We start from the raw sequence: 17500 nt of genomic DNA on the forward strand, positions 1-17500 counted from the left end.
CTGAGTGCAGATGGAAAAAACGAAATGTGTGCCCAGGCTCCACTGAAATTTGAACTCAGATCACAGGATTGAAGGTCCAGAGTGCTAACCATTACACCATGGAACCAACATTTCCACGATATCACAGCTAGGACAGTTTGAAATGTTGATGAAAAGTGGCTAGTAAAAAGATTGCTGTATCTGTTACTTGGAAAAAGTGTGAAAAAAATAAATTGCAAAACTTATACTGTTAGAAAACTGTTCATCCAGTAGTTGATAAAGATTAGCATTGCATGGTAAAAGGCTTCATCTGAGAGATAATTTAAGGTTTGTGCAAATCAAAGTGCATGTCCCAGTCCATTAGCCAGGACAGCGGTCTGTGGCTGCTGGACAAGATCAAGAGAAAAACCTCTTACCTGATGGCACCCACGGTGCTTCTTTTGATTAGCAGCAAGTCGCACATGTAATGTTGCTCCAGAATAGATTATCTAAAGAACAGTCAAAGATAAAGTCAGTTTGGTCCTAGAAACTCGCTCCATCACAGATCACTGTCATGGGGAATAGACTAGTAAACATGCAAATTGAACAACAAAGATAAAAGGTCAAAAAGTTATTGAAACATAGACGTAGTCGGCAGGATTTGAACCTGCGCGGAGAGACCCCAATGTTTTTCTAGTCCATCGCCTTAACCACTCGGCCACGACTACTCAGACGTCAAGCTGTTATGAGTTTCACACATGTTTTCTAATAGCACCATGATCAAGCTCAGTGATCAACCCTCTGGAAGACATCTCAGAAAATGAAAAGAAAATACAAGGTCTCAGTAAAATGCAAAAATCTCATTTAAAGTCATCATCAATGGGAACCATTCACAGTTTAAAGCTTTTCCCTCTTCATAATGTGGATTTGGAGTTAGTCAGCTCCAAAAACATCTTTAAAAATAATCCAAAAATGCTGAGAAGACTGAACATAATCATTTCCAAGTAAAAAAGACTTGATGTTCATTTGATCAGGCTTTGGAGCGTCTATTAACCATCTCAAGTTTCCAAAAATGTCCAGCCGTTAACTGAAATTACCATATCAATCTTCAGCTGTTTTTCACTTTGAACAGCTCCATACCTATAATACAAGTCAACGGTAAGGTTCGAAAGACCCTATAAAGGGTCCTGATTGACTTTTGTGTGCTACAAAAAAAGCCACAAAACACATTCAAAAGACGCCGAAAAGAATTTTTAGAAAAACACCACCAAAAATGTTTATAAGGCACTTTAGGAAATTCTGGAAAACACAAGAAAAGATGGCTTAGAGAAAAATCAAAAACACTTCCTGAAGGCATTTTGGCTTCAAATCCTTGTCAGATTCAACCACTTGGAAAGGGTGTTATGTGAATATTGACTCAAGTCACAGAGTATGAGATTGCTTGGTATGACATAGACAATGAGTGACATAGACAATTTTAATTTTTGCTAATCCTACTTGATTGACAGCTTTGACCATGGTATTCCATGAATCCTTGAACTCTTTTTTTGTCTTTTATTATGTGGATTTTAAATTGCTTGTTTCATCACAAACATTGGGCATCGTCGATCTGAGTGCAGATGGAAAAATCGAAAAGTGTGCCCAGGTTCTACTGAGATTTCAACTCAGATCACTGGATTCAAAGTCCAGAGTGCTAACCATTACACCATGGAACCAACCATGACACATGCTTGGCTGCGGCTTGTTGTGCTGAATAAAGCATATGAAATCGTGAACGATGGCGAAAACAGGCTCCAAAGCTGCAGTGCAAATCTGCAATCATACACAATGGTAAATTGATATCTTATAACCTTTCATTCCACAAATTTACCAACATTTCCACGATATCACAGCTAGGACAGTTTGAAATGTTGATGAAAAGTGGCTAGTAAAAAGATTGCTGTATCTGTTACTTGGAAAAAGTGTGAAAAAAATAAATTGCAAAACTTATACTGTTAGAAAATTGTTCATCCAGTAGTTGATAGAGATTAGCATTGCATGGTAAAAGGCTTCATCTGAGAGATAATTTAAGGTTTGTGCAAATCAAAGTGCATGTCCCAGTCCATTAGCCAGGACAGCGGTCTGTGGCTGCTGGACAAGATCAAGAGAAAAACCTCTTACCTGATGGCACCCACGGTGCTTCTTTTGATTAGCGGCAAGTCGCACATGTAATGTTGCTCCAGAATAGATTATCTAAAGAACAGTCAAAGATAAAGTCAGTTTGGTCCTAGAAACTCGCTCCATCACAGATCACTGTCATGGGGAATAGACTAGTAAACATGCAAATTGAACAACAAAGATAAAAGGTCAAAAAGTTATTGAAACATAGACGTAGTCGGCAGGATTTGAACCTGCGCGGGGAGATCCCAATGGATTTCAAGTCCATCGCCTTAACCACTCGGCCACGACTACTCGGACGTCAAGCTGTTATGAGTTTCACACATGTTTTCTAATAGCACCATGATCAAGCTCAGTGATCAACCCTCTGGAAGACATCTCAGAAAATGAAAAGAAAATACAAGGTCTCAGTAAAATGCAAAAATCTGATTTAAAGTCATCATCAATGGGAACCATTCACAGTTTAAAGCTTTTCCCTCTTCATAATGTGGATTTGGAGTCAGTCAGCTCCAAAAACATCTTTAAAAATAATCCAAAAATGCTGAGAAGACTGAACATAATCATTTCCAAGTAAAAAAGACTTGATGTTCATTTGATCAGGCTTTGGAGCATCTATTAACCATCTCAAGTTTCCAAAAATGTCCAGCGGTTAACTGAAATTACCATATCAATCTTCAGCTGTTTTTCACTTTGAACAGCTCCATACCTATAATACAAGTCAAGGGTAAGGTTCGAAAGACCCTATAAAGGGTCCTGATTGACTTTTGTGTGCTACAAAAAAAGCCACAAAACACATTCAAAAGACGCCGAAAAGAATTTTTAGAAAAACACCACCAAAAATGTTTATAAGGCACTTTAGGAAATTCTGGAAAACACAAGAAAAGATGGCTTAGAGAAAAATCAAAAACACTTCCTGAAGCCATTTTGGCTTCAAATCCTTGTCAGATTCACCCACTTGGAAAGAGTGTTATGTGAATAATGAGATTGCTTGGTATGACATTGACAATGAGTGACATAAACAATTTTAATTTTTGCTAATCCTACTTGATTGACAGCTTTGACCATGGTATTCCATGAATCCTTGAACTCTTTTTTTGTCTTTTATTATGTGTATTTTAAATTGCTTGTTTCATCATAAACATTGGGCATCGTCGATCTGAGTGCAGATGGAAAAATCGAAATGTGTGCCCAGGTTCCACTGAGATTTGAACTCAGATCACAGGATTCAAAGTCCAGAGTGCTAACCATTACACAGTCATGGCTGCGGCTTGTTGTGCAGAATAAAGCATATGAAATCGTGAACGATGGCGAAAACAGGCTCCAAAGCTGCAGTGCAAATCTGCAATCATACACAATGGTAAATTGATATCTTATAACCTTTCATTCCACAAATTTACCAACATTTCCACGATATCACAGCTAGGACAGTTTGAAATGTTGATGAAAAGTGGCTAGTAAAAAGATTGCTGTATCTGTTACTTGGAAAAAGTGTGAAAAAAATAAATTGCAAAACTTATACTGTTAGAAAACTGTTCATCCAGTAGTTGATAAAGATTAGCATTGCATGGTAAAAGGCTTCATCTGAGAGATAATTTAAGGTTTGTGCAAATCAAAGTGCATGTCCCAGTCCATTAGCCAGGACAGCGGTCTGTGGCTGCTGGACAAGATCAAGAGAAAAACCTCTTACCTGATGGCACCCACGGTGCTTCTTTTGATTAGCGGCAAGTCGCACATGTAATGTTGCTCCAGAATAGATTATCTAAAGAACAGTCAAAGATAAAGTCAGTTTGGTCCTAGAAACTCGCTCCATCACAGATCACTGTCATGGGGAATAGACTAGTAAACATGCAAATTGAACAACAAAGATAAAAGGTCAAAAAGTTATTGAAACATAGACGTAGTCAGCAGCATTTGAACCTGCGCGGGGAGACCCCAATGGATTTCAGACCACTCGGCCACGACTACTCAGACGTCAAGCTTTTATGAGTTTCACACATGTTTTCTAATAGCACCATGATCAAGCTCAGTGATCAACCCACTGGAAGACATCTCAGAAAATGAAAAGAAAATACAAGGTCTCAGTAAAATGCAAAATCTGATTTAAAGTCATCATCAATGGGAACCATTCACAGTTTAAAGCTTTTCCCTCTTCATAATGTGGATTTGGAGTCAGTCAGCTCCAAAAACATCCTTAAAAATAATCCAAAAATGCTGAGAAGACTGAACATAATCATTTCCAAGTAAAAAAGACTTGATGTTCATTTGATCAGGTTTTGGAGCGTCTATTAACCATCTCAAGTTTCCAAAAATGTCCAGCGGTTAACTGAAATTACCATATCAATCTTCAGCTGTTTTTCACTTTGAACAGCTCCATACCTATAATACAAGTCAAGGGTAAGGTTCGAAAGACCCTATAAAGGGTCCTGATTGACTTTTGTGTGCTACAAAAAAAGCCACAAAACACATTCAAATGACGCCGAAAAGAATTTTTAGAAAAACACCACCAAAAATGTTTATAAGGCACTTTAGGAAATTCTGGAAAAAACAAGAAAAGATGGCTTAGAGAAAAATCAAAAACACTTCCTGAAGCCATTTTGTCTTCAAATCCTTGTCACATTCACCCACTTGAAAAGAGTGTTATGTGAATATTGACTCAAGTCACAGAGTATGAGATTGCTTGGTATGACATAGACAATGAGTGACAGACAATTTTAATTTTTGCTAATCCTACTTGATTGACAGCTTTGACCATGGTATTCCATGAATCCTTGAACTCTTTTTGTGTCTTTTATTATGTGTATTTTAAATTGCTTGTTTCATCATAAACATTGGGCATCGTCGATCTGAGTGCAGATGGAAAAATCAAAATGTGTGCTCAGGTTCTACTGAGATTTCAACTCAGATCACTGGATTCAAAGTCCAGAGTGCTAACCATTACACCATGGAACCAACCATGACACATTCTTGGCTGCGGCTTGTTGTGCTGAATAAAGCATATGAAATCGTGAACGATGGCGAAAACAGGCTCCAAAGCTGCAGTGCAAATCTGCAATCATACACAATGGTAAATTGATATCTTATAACCTTTCATTCCACAAATTTACCAACATTTCCACGATATCACAGCTAGGACAGTTTGAAATGTTGATGAAAAGTGGCTAGTAAAAAGATTGCTGTATCTGTTACTTGGAAAAAGTGTGAAAAAAATAAATTGCAAAACTTATACTGTTAGAAAACTGTTCATCCAGTAGTTGATAGAGATTAGCATTGCATGGTAAAATGCTTCATCTGAGAGATAATTTAAGGTTTGTGCAAATCAAAGTGCATGTCCCAGTCCATTAGCCAGGACAGCGGTCTGTGGCTGCTGGACAAGATCAAGAGAAAAACCTCTTACCTGATGGCACCCACGGTGCTTCTTTTGATTAGCGGCAAGTCGCACATGTAATGTTGCTCCAGAATAGATTATCTAAAGAACAGTCAAAGATAAAGTCAGTTTGGTCCTAGAAACTCGCTCCATCACAGATCACTGTCATGGGGAATAGACTAGTAAAAATGCAAATTGAACAACAAAGATAAAAGGTCAAAAAGTTATTGAAACATAGACGTAGTCGGCAGGATTTGAACCTGCGCGGGGAGACCCAATGGATTTCTAGTCCATCGCCTTAACCACTCTGCCACGACTACTCGGACGTCAAGCTGTTATGAGTTTCACACATGTTTTCTAATAGCACCATGATCAAGCTCAGTGATCAACCCTCTGGAAGACATCTCAGAAAATGAAAAGAAAATACAAGGTCTCAGTAAAATGCAAAAATCTGATTTAAAGTCATCATCAATGGGAACCATTCACAGTTTAAAGCTTTTCCCTCTTCATAATGTGGATTTGGAGTCAGTCAGCTCCAAAAACATCTTTAAAAATAATCCAAAAATGCTGAGAAGACTGAACATAATCATTTCCAAGTAAAAAAGACTTGATGTTCATTTGATCAGGCTTTGGAGCATCTATTAACCATCTCAAGTTTCCAAAAATGTCCAGCGGTTAACTGAAATTACCATATCAATCTTCAGCTGTTTTTCACTTTGAACAGCTCCATACCTATAATACAAGTCAAGGGTAAGGTTCGAAAGACCCTATAAAGGGTCCTGATTGACTTTTGTGTGCTACAAAAAAAGCCACAAAACACATTCAAAAGACGCCGAAAAGAATTTTTAGAAAAACACCACCAAAAATGTTTATAAGGCACTTTAGGAAATTCTGGAAAACACAAGAAAAGATGGCTTAGAGAAAAATCAAAAACACTTCCAGAAGCCATTTTGGCTTCAAATCCTTGTCAGATTCACCCACTTGGAAAGAGTGTTATGTGAATATTGACTCAAGTCACAGAGTATGAGATTGCTTGGTATGACATAGACAATGAGTGACATAGACAATTTTAATTTTTGCTAATCCTACTTGATTGACAGCTTTGACCATGGTATTCCATGAATCCTTGAACTCTTTTTTTGTCTTTTATTATGTGGATTTTAAATTGCTTGTTTCATCATAAACATTGGGCATCGTCGATCTGAGTGCAGATGGAAAAATCGAAAAGTGTGCCCAGGTTCCACTGAGATTTGAATTCAGATCACAGGATTCAAAGTCCAGAGTGCTAACGATTACACCATGGAACCAACCATTACACAGTCATGGCTGCGGCTTGTTGTGCTGAATAAAGCATATGAAATTGTGAACGATGGCGAAAACAGGCTCCAAAGCTGCAGTGCAAATCTGCAATCATACACAATGGTAAATTGATATCTTATAACCTTTCATTCCACAAATTTACCAACATTTCCATGATATCACAGCTAGGACAGTTTGAAATGTTGATGAAAAGTGGCTAGTAAAAAGATTGCTGTATCTGTTACTTGGAAAAAGTGTGAAAAAAATAAATTGCAAAACTTATACTGTTAGAAAACTGTTCATCCAGTAGTTGATAAAGATTAGCATTGCATGGTAAAAGGCTTCATCTGAGAGATAATTTAAGGTTTGTGCAAATCAAAGTGCATGTCCCAGTCCATTAGCCAGGACAGCGGTCTGTGGCTGCTGGACAAGATCAAGAGAAAAACCTCTTACCTGATGGCACCCACGGTGCTTCTTTTGATTAGCGGCAAGTCGCACATGTAATTTTGCTCCAGAATAGATTATCTAAAGAACAGTCAAAGATAAAGTCAGTTTGGTCCTAGAAACTCGCTCCATCACATATCACTGTCATGGGGAATAGACTAGTAAACATGCAAATTGAACAACAAAGGTAAAAGGTCAAAAAGTTATTGAAACATAGACGTAGTCGGCATGATTTGAACCTGCGCGGTGAGACCCCAATGGCTTTCTAGTCTATCGCCTTAACCACTCGGCTACGACTACTCAGACGTCAAGCTGTTATGAGTTTCACACACGTTTTCTAATAGCTCCATGATCAAGCTCAGTGATCAACCCTCTGGAAGACATCTCAGAAAAAGAAAAGAAAATACAAGGTCTCAGTAAAATGCAAAAATCTGATTTAAATTCATCATCCATGGGAACCATTCACAGTTTAAAGCTTTTCCCTCTTCATAATGTGGATTTGGAGTCAGTCAGCTCCAAAAACATCTTTAAAAATAATCCAAAAATGCTGAGAAGACTGAACATAATCATTTCCAAGTAAAAAAGACTTGATGTTCATTTGATCAGGCTTTGGAGCGTCTATTAACCATCTCAAGTTTCCAAAAATGTCCAGCGGTTAACTGAAATTACCATATCAATCTTCAGCTGTTTTTCACTTTGAACAGCTCCATACCTATAATACAAGTCAACGGTAAGGTTCGAAAGGGTCCTGATTGACTTTTGTGTGCTACAAAAAAAGCCACAAAACACATTCAAAAGACGCCGAAAAGAATTTTTAGAAAAACACCACCAAAAATGTTTATAAGGCACTTTAGGAAATTCTGGAAAACACAAGAAAAGATGGCTTAGAGAAAAATCAAAAACACTTCCTGAAGCCATTTTGGCTTCAAATCCTTGTCAGATTCACCCACTTGGAAAGAGTGTTATGTGAATAATGAGATTGCTTGGTATGACATTGAAAATGAGTGACATAAACAATTTTAATTTTTGCTAATCCTACTTGATTGACAGCTTTGACCATGGTATTCCATGAATCCTTGAACTCTTTTTTTGTCTTTTATTATGTGGATTTTAAATTGCTTGTTTCATCATAAACATTGGGCATCGTCGATCTGAGTGCAGATGGAAAAATCGAAATGTGTGCCCAGGTTCCACTGAGATTTGAACTCAGATCACAGGATTCAAAGTCCAGAGTGCTAACCATTACACAGTCATGGCTGCGGCTTGTTGTGCAGAATAAAGCATATGAAATCGTGAACGATGGCGAAAACAGGCTCCAAAGCTGCAGTGCAAATCTGCAATCATACACAATGGTAAATTGATATCTTATAACCTTTCATTCCACAAATTTACCAACATTTCCACGATATCACAGCTAGGACAGTTTGAAATGTTGATGAAAAGTGGCTAGTAAAAAGATTGCTGTATCTGTTACTTGGAAAAAGTGTGAAAAAAATAAATTGCAAAACTTATACTGTTAGAAAACTGTTCATCCAGTAGTTGATAAAGATTAGCATTGCATGGTAAAAGGCTTCATCTGAGAGATAATTTAAGGTTTGTGCAAATCAAAGTGCATGTCCCAGTCCATTAGCCAGGACAGCGGTCTGTGGCTGCTGGACAAGATCAAGAGAAAAACCTCTTACCTGATGGCACCCACGGTGCTTCTTTTGATTAGCGGCAAGTCGCACATGTAATGTTGCTCCAGAATAGATTATCTAAAGAACAGTCAAAGATAAAGTCAGTTTGGTCCTAGAAACTCGCTCCATCACAGATCACTGTCATGGGGAATAGACTAGTAAACATGCAAATTGAACAACAAAGATAAAAGGTCAAAAAGTTATTGAAACATAGACGTAGTCGGCAGAATTTGAACCTGCGCGGGGAGACCCCAATGGATTTCAGACCACTCGGCCACGACTACTCAGACGTCAAGCTTTTATGAGTTTCACACATGTTTTCTAATAGCACCATGATCAAGCTCAGTGATCAACCCACTGGAAGACATCTCAGAAAATGAAAAGAAAATACAAGGTCTCAGTAAAATGCAAAATCTGATTTAAAGTCATCATCAATGGGAACCATTCACAGATTAAAGCTTTTCCCTCTTCATAATGTGGATTTGGAGTCAGTCAGCTCCAAAAACATCCTTAAAAATAATCCAAAAATGCTGAGAAGACTGAACATAATCATTTCCAAGTAAAAAAGACTTGATGTTCATTTGATCAGGTTTTGGAGCGTCTATTAACCATCTCAAGTTTCCAAAAATGTCCAGCGGTTAACTGAAATTACCATATCAATCTTCAGCTGTTTTTCACTTTGAACAGCTCCATACCTATAATACAAGTCAAGGGTAAGGTTCGAAAGACCCTATAAAGGGTCCTGATTGACTTTTGTGTGCTACAAAAAAAGCCACAAAACACATTCAAATGACGCCGAAAACAATTTTTAGAAAAACACCACCAAAAATGTTTATAAGGCACTTTAGGAAATTCTGGAAAACACAAGAAAAGATGGCTTAGAGAAAAATCAAAAACACTTCCAGAAGCCATTTTGGCTTCAAATCCTTGTCAGATTCACCCACTTGGAAAGAGTGTTATGTGAATAATGAGATTGCTTGGTATGACATTGACAATGAGTGACATAAACAATTTTAATTTTTGCTAATCCTACTTGATTGACAGCTTTGACCATGATATTCCATGAATCCTTGAACTCTTTTTTTGTCTTTTATTATGTGTATTTTAAATTGCTTGTTTCATCATAAACATTGGGCATCGTCGATCTGAGTGCAGATGGAAAAATCGAAATGTGTGCCCATGTTCCACTGAGATTTGAACTCAGATCACAGGATTCAAAGTCCAGAGTGCTAACCATTACACAGTCATGGCTGCGGCTTGTTGTGCAGAATAAAGCATATGAAATTGTGAACGATGGCGAAAACAGGCTCCAAAGCTGCAGTGCAAATCTGCAATCATACACAATGGTAGATTGATATCTTATAACCTTTCATTCCACAAATTTACCAACATTTCCACGATATCACAGCTAGGACAGTTTGAAATGTTGATGAAAAGTGGCTAGTAAAAAGATTGCTGTATCTGTTACTTGGAAAAAGTGTGAAAAAAATAAATTGCAAAACTTATACTGTTAGAAAACTGTTCATCCAGTAGTTGATAAAGATTAGCATTGCATGGTAAAAGGCTTCATCTGAGAGATAATTTAAGGTTTGTGCAAATCAAAGTGCATGTCCCAGTCCATTAGCCAGGACAGCGGTCTGTGGCTGCTGGACAAGATCAAGAGAAAAACCTCTTACCTGATGGCACCCACGGTGCTTCTTTTGATTAGCGGCAAGTCGCACATGTAATTTTGCTCCAGAATAGATTATCTAAAGAACAGTCAAAGATAAAGTCAGTTTGGTCCTAGAAACTCGCTCCATCACATATCACTGTCATGGGGAATAGACTAGTAAACATGCAAATTGAACAACAAAGGTAAAAGGTCAAAAAGTTATTGAAACATAGACGTAGTCGGCATGATTTGAACCTGCGCGGTGAGACCCCAATGGCTTTCTAGTCCATCGCCTTAACCACTCGGCTACGACTACTCAGACGTCAAGCTGTTATGAGTTTCACACACGTTTTCTAATAGCTCCATGATCAAGCTCAGTGATCAACCCTCTGGAAGACATCTCAGAAAAAGAAAAGAAAATACAAGGTCTCAGTAAAATGCAAAAATCTGATTTAAATTCATCATCCATGGGAACCATTCACAGTTTAAAGCTTTTCCCTCTTCATAATGTGGATTTGGAGTCAGTCAGCTCCAAAAACATCTTTAAAAATAATCCAAAAATGCTGAGAAGACTGAACATAATCATTTCCAAGTAAAAAAGACTTGATGTTCATTTGATCAGGCTTTGGAGCGTCTATTAACCATCTCAAGTTTCCAAAAATGTCCAGCGGTTAACTGAAATTACCATATCAATCTTCAGCTGTTTTTCACTTTGAACAGCTCCATACCTATAATACAAGTCAACGGTAAGGTTCGAAAGGGTCCTGATTGACTTTTGTGTGCTACAAAAAAAGCCACAAAACACATTCAAAAGACGCCGAAAAGAATTTTTAGAAAAACACCACCAAAAATGTTTATAAGGCACTTTAGGAAATTCTGGAAAACACAAGAAAAGATGGCTTAGAGAAAAATCAAAAACACTTCCTGAAGCCATTTTGTCTTCAAATCCTTGTCAGATTCACCCACTTGGAAAGAGTGTTATGTGAATAATGAGATTGCTTGGTATGACATTGAAAATGAGTGACATAAACAATTTTAATTTTTGCTAATCCTACTTGATTGACAGCTTTGACCATGGTATTCCATGAATCCTTGAACTCTTTTTTTGTCTTTTATTATGTGGATTTTAAATTGCTTGTTTCATCATAAACATTGGGCATCGTCGATTTGAGTGCAGATGGAAAAATCGAAATGTGTGCCCAGGTTCCACTGAGATTTGAACTCAGATCACAGGATTCAAAGTCCAGAGTGCTAACCATTACACAGTCATGGCTGCGGCTTGTTGTGCAGAATAAAGCATATGAAATCGTGAACGATGGCGAAAACAGGCTCCAAAGCTGCAGTGCAAATCTGCAATCATACACAATGGTAAATTGATATCTTATAACCTTTCATTCCACAAATTTACCAACATTTCCACGATATCACAGCTAGGACAGTTTGAAATGTTGATGAAAAGTGGCTAGTAAAAAGATTGCTGTATCTGTTACTTGGAAAAAGTGTGAAAAAAATAAATTGCAAAACTTATACTGTTAGAAAACTGTTCATCCAGTAGTTGATAAAGATTAGCATTGCATGGTAAAAGGCTTCATCTGAGAGATAATTTAAGGTTTGTGCAAATCAAAGTGCATGTCCCAGTCCATTAGCCAGGACAGCGGTCTGTGGCTGCTGGACAAGATCAAGAGAAAAACCTCTTACCTGATGGCACCCACGGTGCTTCTTTTGATTAGCGGCAAGTCGCACATGTAATGTTGCTCCAGAATAGATTATCTAAAGAACAGTCAAAGATAAAGTCAGTTTGGTCCTAGAAACTCGCTCCATCACAGATCACTGTCATGGGGAATAGACTAGTAAACATGCAAATTGAACAACAAAGATAAAAGGTCAAAAAGTTATTGAAACATAGACGTAGTCGGCAGAATTGGAACCTGCGCGGGGAGACCCCAATGGATTTCAGACCACTCGGCCACGACTACTCAAACGTCAAGCTTTTATGAGTTTCACACATGTTTTCTAATAGCACCATGATCAAGCTCAGTGATCAACCCACTGGAAGACATCTCAGAAAATGAAAAGAAAATACAAGGTCTCAGTAAAATGCAAAATCTGATTTAAAGTCATCATCAATGGGAACCATTCACAGTTTAAAGCTTTTCCCTCTTCATAATGTGGATTTGGAGTCAGTCAGCTCCAAAAACATCCTTAAAAATAATCCAAAAATGCTGAGAAGACTGAACATAATCATTTCCAAGTAAAAAAGACTTGATGTTCATTTGATCAGGTTTTGGAGCGTCTATTAACCATCTCAAGTTTCCAAAAATGTCCAGCGGTTAACTGAAATTACCATATCAATCTTCAGCTGTTTTTCACTTTGAACAGCTCCATACCTATAATACAAGTCAAGGGTAAGGTTCGAAAGACCCTATAAAGGGTCCTGATTGACTTTTGTGTGCTACAAAAAAAGCCACAAAACACATTCAAATGACGCCGAAAACAATTTTTAGAAAAACACCACCAAAAATGTTTATAAGGCACTTTAGGAAATTCTGGAAAACACAAGAAAAGATGGCTTAGAGAAAAATCAAAAACACTTCCTGAAGCCATTTTGGCTTCAAATCCTTGTCAGATTCACCCACTTGGAAAGAGTGTTATGTGAATAATGAGATTGCTTGGTATGACATTGACAATGAGTGACATAAACAATTTTAATTTTTGCTAATCCTACTTGATTGACAGCTTTGACCATGATATTCCATGAATCCTTGAACTCTTTTTTTGTCTTTTATTATGTGTATTTTAAATTGCTTGTTTCATCATAAACATTGGGCATCGTCGATCTGAGTGCAGATGGAAAAATCGAAATGTGTGCCCATGTTCCACTGAGATTTGAACTCAGATCACAGGATTCAAAGTCCAGAGTGCTAACCATTACACAGTCATGGCTGCGGCTTGTTGTGCAGAATAAAGCATATGAAATCGTGAACGATGGCGAAAACAGGCTCCAAAGCTGCAGTGCAAATCTGCAATCATACACAATGGTAAATTGATATCTTATAACCTTTCATTCCACAAATTTACCAACATTTCCACGATATCACAGCTAGGACAGTTTGAAATGTTGATGAAAAGTGGCTAGTAAAAAGATTGCTGTATCTGTTACTTGGAAAAAGTGTGAAAAAAATAAATTGCAAAACTTATACTGTTAGAAAACTGTTCATCCAGTAGTTGATAAAGATTAGCATTGCATGGTAAAAGGCTTCATCTGAGAGATAATTTAAGGTTTGTGCAAATCAAAGTGCATGTCCCAGTCCATTAGCCAGGACAGCGGTCTGTGGCTGCTGGACAAGATCAAGAGAAAAACCTCTTACCTGATGGCACCCACGGTGCTTCTTTTGATTAGCGGCAAGTCGCACATGTAATGTTGCTCCAGAATAGATTATCTAAAGAACAGTCAAAGATAAAGTCAGTTTGGTCCTAGAAAATCGCTCCATCACAGATCACTGTCATGGGGAATAGACTAGTAAACATGCAAATTGAACAACAAAGATAAAAGGTCAAAAAGTTATTGAAACATAGACGTAGTCGGCAGAATTCGAACCTGCGCGGGGAGACCCCAATGGATTTCAGACCACTCGGCCACGACTACTCAGACGTCAAGCTTTTATGAGTTTCACACATGTTTTCTAATAGCACCATGATCAAGCTCAGTGATCAACCCACTGGAAGACGTCTCAGAAAATGAAAAGAAAATACAAGGTCTCAGTAAAATGCAAAATCTGATTTAAAGTCATCATCAATGGGAACCATTAACAGTTTAAAGCTTTTCCCTCTTCATAATGTGGATTTGGAGTCAGTCAGCTCCAAAAACATCCTTAAAAATAATCCAAAAATGCTGAGAAGACTGAACATAATCATTTCCAAGTAAAAAAGACTTGATGTTCATTTGATCAGGTTTTGGAGCGTCTATTAACCATCTCAAGTTTCCAAAAATGTCCAGCGGTTAACTGAAATTACCATATCAATCTTCAGCTGTTTTTCACTTTGAACAGCTCCATACCTATAATACAAGTCAAGGGTAAGGTTCGAAAGACCCTATAAAGGGTCCTGATTGACTTTTGTGTGCTACAAAAAAAGCCACAAAACACATTCAAATGACGCCGAAAAGAATTTTTAGAAAAACACCACCAAAAATGTTTATAAGGCACTTTAGGAAATTCTGGAAAAAACAAGAAAAGATGGCTTAGAGAAAAATCAAAAACACTTCCTGAAGCCATTTTGGCTTCAAATCCTTGTCAGATTCACCCACTTGGAAAGAGTGTTATGTGAATATTGACTCAAGTCACAGAGTATGAGATTGCTTGGTATGACATAGACAATGAGTGACAGACAATTTTAATTTTTGCTAATCCTACTTGATTGACAGCTTTGACCATGGTATTCCATGAATCCTTGAACTCTTTTTTTGTCTTTTATTATGTGTATTTTAAATTGCTTGTTTCATCATAAACATTGGGCATCGTCGATCTGAGTGCAGATGGAAAAATCAAAATGTGTCCTCAGGTTCTACTGAGATTTCAACTCAGATCACTGGATTCAAAGTCCAGAGTGCTAACCATTACACCATGGAACCAAACTTGACACATTCTTGGCTGCGGCTTGTTGTGCTGAATAAAGCATATGAAATCGTGAACGATGGCGAAAACAGGCTCCAAAGCTGCAGTGCAAATCTGCAATCATACACAATGGTAAATTGATATCTTATAACCTTTCATTCCACAAATTTACCAACATTTCCACGATATCACAGCTAGGACAGTTTGAAATGTTGATGAAAAGTGGCTAGTAAAAAGATTGCTGTATCTGTTACTTGGAAAAAGTGTGAAAAAAATAAATTGCAAAACTTATACTGTTAGAAAACTGTTCATCCAGTAGTTGATAAAGATTAGCATTGCATGGTAAAAGGCTTCATCTGAGAGATAATTTAAGGTTTGTGCAAATCAAAGTGCATGTCCCAGTCCATTAGCCAGGACAGCGGTCTGTGGCTGCTGGACAAGATCAAGAGAAAAACCTCTTACCTGATGGCACCCACGGTGCTTCTTTTGATTAGCGGCAAGTCGCACATGTAATGTTGCTCCAGAATAGATTATCTAAAGAACAGTCAAAGATAAAGTCAGTTTGGTCCTAGAAACTCGCTCCATCACAGATCACTGTCATGGGGAATAGACTAGTAAACATGCAAATTGAACAACAAAGATAAAAGGTCAAAAAGTTATTGAAACATAGACGTAGTCGGCAGAATTTGAACCTGCGCGGGGAGACCCCAATGGATTTCAGACCACTCGGCCACGACAACTCAGACGTCAAGCTTTTATGAGTTTTTATTTTTGCTAATCCTACTTGATTGACAGCTTTGACCATGGTATTCCATGAATCCTTGAACTCTTTTTTTGTCTTTTATTATGTGGATTTTAAATTGCTTGTTTCATCATAAACATTGGGCATCGTCGATCTGAGTGCAGATGGAAAAATCGAAATGTGTGCCCAGGTTGCACTGAGATTTGAATTCAGATCACAGGATTAAAGTCCAGAGTGCTAACCATTACACTATGGAACCAACCATTACACAGTCATGGCTGCGGCTTGTTGTGCTGAATAAAGCATATGAAATTGTGAACGATGGCGAAAACAGGCTCCAAAGCTGCAGTGCAAATCTGCAATCATACACAATGGTAAATTGATATCTTATAACCTTTCATTCCACAAATTTACCAACATTTCCACGATATCACAGCTAGGACAGTTTGAAATGTTGATGAAAAGTGGCTAGTAAAAAGATTGCTGTATCTGTTACTTGGAAAAAGTGTGAAAAAAATAAATTGCAAAACTTATACTGTTAGAAAACTGTTCATCCAGTAGTTGATAAAGATTAGCATTGCATGGTAAAAGGCTTCATCTGAGAGATAATTTAAGGTTTGTGCAAATCAAAGTGCATGTCCCAGTCCATTAGCCAGGACAGCGGTCTGTGGCTGCTGGACAAGATCAAGAGAAAAACCTCTTACCTGATGGCACCCACGGTGCTTCTTTTGATTAGCGGCAAGTCGCACATGTAATGTTGCTCCAGAATAGATTATCTAAAGAACAGTCAAAGATAAAGTCAGTTTGGTCCTAGAAACTCGCTCCATCACATATCACTGTCATGGGGAATAGACTAGTAAACATGCAAATTGAACAACAAAGGTAAAAGGTCAAAAAGTTATTGAAACATAGACGTAGTCGGCAGGATTTGAACCTGCGCGGTGAGACCACAATGGCTTTCTAGTCCATCGCCTTAACCACTCGGCCACGACTACTCAGACGTCAAGCTGTTATGAGTTTCACACACGTTTTCTAATAGCTCCATGATCAAGCTCAGTGATCAACCCTCTGGAAGACATCTCAGAAAAAGAAAAGAAAATACAAGGTCTCAGTAAAATGCAAAAATCTGATTTAAATTCATCATCCATGGGAACCATTCACAGTTTAAAGCTTTTCCCTCTTCATAATGTGGATTTGGAGTCAGTCAGCTCCAAAAACATCTTTAAAAATAATCCAAAAATGCTGAGAAGACTGAACATAATCATTTCCAAGTAAAAAAGACTTGATGTTCATTTGATCAGGCTTTGGAGCATCTATTAACCATCTCAAGTTTCCAAAAATGTCCAGCGGTTAACTGAAATTACCATATCAATCTTCAGCTGTTTTTCACTTTGAACAGCTCCATACCTATAATACAAGTCAAGGGTAAGGTTCGAAAGACCCTATAAAGGGTCCTGATTGACTTTTGTGTGCTACAAAAAAAGCCACAAAACACATTCAAAAGACGCCGAAAAGAATTTTTAGAAAAACACCACCAAAAATGTTTATAAGGCACTTTAGGAAATTCTGGAAAACACAAGAAAAGATGGCTTAGAG

The 17500-nt window shown here is 37.8% G+C and overlaps 5 non-coding genes across 5 annotated transcripts; all 5 read right to left on the minus strand.

Moving 5' to 3' along the window:
- Positions 1–1601: 1601 nt before the first annotated feature.
- TRNAQ-UUG (transfer RNA glutamine (anticodon UUG)) lies at positions 1602–1673 on the minus strand. Its single transcript has one exon. It is a non-coding gene; the product is annotated as a tRNA-Gln (tRNA).
- A 654-nt stretch (positions 1674–2327) lies between these two features.
- On the minus strand, positions 2328–2409 carry TRNAS-UGA (transfer RNA serine (anticodon UGA)). Its single transcript has one exon. It is a non-coding gene; the product is annotated as a tRNA-Ser (tRNA).
- Positions 2410–4992: 2583 nt separating this feature from the next.
- TRNAQ-UUG (transfer RNA glutamine (anticodon UUG)) lies at positions 4993–5064 on the minus strand. The gene has a single exon. It is a non-coding gene; the product is annotated as a tRNA-Gln (tRNA).
- A 654-nt stretch (positions 5065–5718) lies between these two features.
- On the minus strand, positions 5719–5799 carry TRNAS-AGA (transfer RNA serine (anticodon AGA)). The gene has a single exon. It is a non-coding gene; the product is annotated as a tRNA-Ser (tRNA).
- A 9308-nt stretch (positions 5800–15107) lies between these two features.
- TRNAQ-UUG (transfer RNA glutamine (anticodon UUG)) lies at positions 15108–15179 on the minus strand. The gene has a single exon. It is a non-coding gene; the product is annotated as a tRNA-Gln (tRNA).
- Positions 15180–17500: the final 2321 nt, after the last annotated feature.

Source organism: Dendrobates tinctorius, unplaced genomic scaffold, assembly GCF_039654945.1.
Source record: "Dendrobates tinctorius isolate UK_male_01 unplaced genomic scaffold, ASM3965494v1 ptg000048l, whole genome shotgun sequence".
Taxonomy (NCBI): Eukaryota; Metazoa; Chordata; class Amphibia; order Anura; family Dendrobatidae; genus Dendrobates; species Dendrobates tinctorius.